The 1,199-nt window shown below is 42.3% G+C and overlaps 1 long non-coding RNA gene across 1 annotated transcript in view; it reads right to left on the reverse strand.

Moving 5' to 3' along the window:
• LOC146786205 (uncharacterized) overlaps positions 1-655 on the reverse strand; it is a 198,272-nt gene extending 197,617 nt beyond the window's left edge. Inside the window, exon 1 of the long non-coding RNA XR_014970575.1 lies at positions 485-655. This is a non-coding gene — a long non-coding RNA (uncharacterized LOC146786205). The remainder of the gene's footprint in view (positions 1-484) is intronic.
• Between the last annotated feature and the right edge of the window lie 544 nt (positions 656-1,199).

Consider the following 1,199-nt stretch of genomic DNA (forward strand, 5'->3'; position numbering starts at 1 on the left):
AGGAAGCTGCCTTTGAAGAAGAAGCTGAAAAGCTTTGAAACGCGTCAGGCGATGTAATTGCACTAAAGGAGTTTAGACGGTGTATCCTGCCTCGTACTAATAACAGGAGGGTATATAAGGTTATTGTTGAGTGCGTCTCCAGCTTGCGGGCATTTGTTTATAAAATATTTTGACAAGGCGGCCTGGCTGTGGGAGACCGACCATTTCTGACAAAGATGAAAGATCGTTGGTGGGAACTGTATCGACACCAGGATGCGGCACTTCAACCTTGGCTAAATGAGGAATAGCATGACTCTACATGCACTACTACTGGGAAACATTGCTTCTGGAACTGCTAATTATCCAACAAACTCACTAAGAGGAGATATGCGGCTTTGAACAGGACTACAAGTCCAAGCATGCGGTGAGAATGACATATGCACTGAGCAAAGCAATAAAATCATGCAGATAATGAGAATGTCAAAGCATCAGTTTGAATACTTACCGGGCAGCTGCCTTTGAAGAAGAAGCTAAAAAGCTTCGAAACGCGCCAGGCGATGTAATTGCACTAAAGGAGTTTGGACGCTGTATCCTGCTTCGTATCCTGCCTTGTACTAATAACCGGAGGGTATATAAGGTTGTTGTTGAGTGCGTCTCCAGCTTGCGGGCACTTGTTTTTTAAAATATATATGGTCCAGTTGAAGGCATCTGCAGAAACGCGTCGACCGTCCTCTTTTGTTTGCACATGTGTTAAAGGATTAAAAAATACCTTAATTTAACTGTTGTGGACCCCTTCTGTGCCGTGGATACTCTGGTTGGTGGACTTCTGCCGAGTTGTCTTGACGATATATATATATATATATATATATATATATATATATATACACACACACACACACACACACACATACCGAGCCCGGTTTTGTAACAGTTCCAGATATTTAGTTTCATTACTGCCAACTCATGTCCTTACGTGTTTCGGCTATGTCAAGCCTTGATCGCAGGTGGGTGACATTTCAAATGATTGCAAGTGCTCAAAGTCATGTGACAGTACATCATAGCACTACAGGTTCCAAGGTGCACCAGTGTAGTTCAAATTGTACAAACGCAGTTAACATCATACTTTTGCTTAATAGCATTCTTCACTGCCATTTGCACTATTTTCATAGGAAACTTTGAACAAAGCTGCAGCCTGAACTGCTGAACGGAATTACACCAAA

The sequence above is a fragment of the Triturus cristatus genome, chromosome 11 (assembly GCF_964204655.1).
Source record: "Triturus cristatus chromosome 11, aTriCri1.1, whole genome shotgun sequence".
Lineage (NCBI taxonomy): Eukaryota > Metazoa > Chordata > Amphibia > Caudata > Salamandridae > Triturus > Triturus cristatus.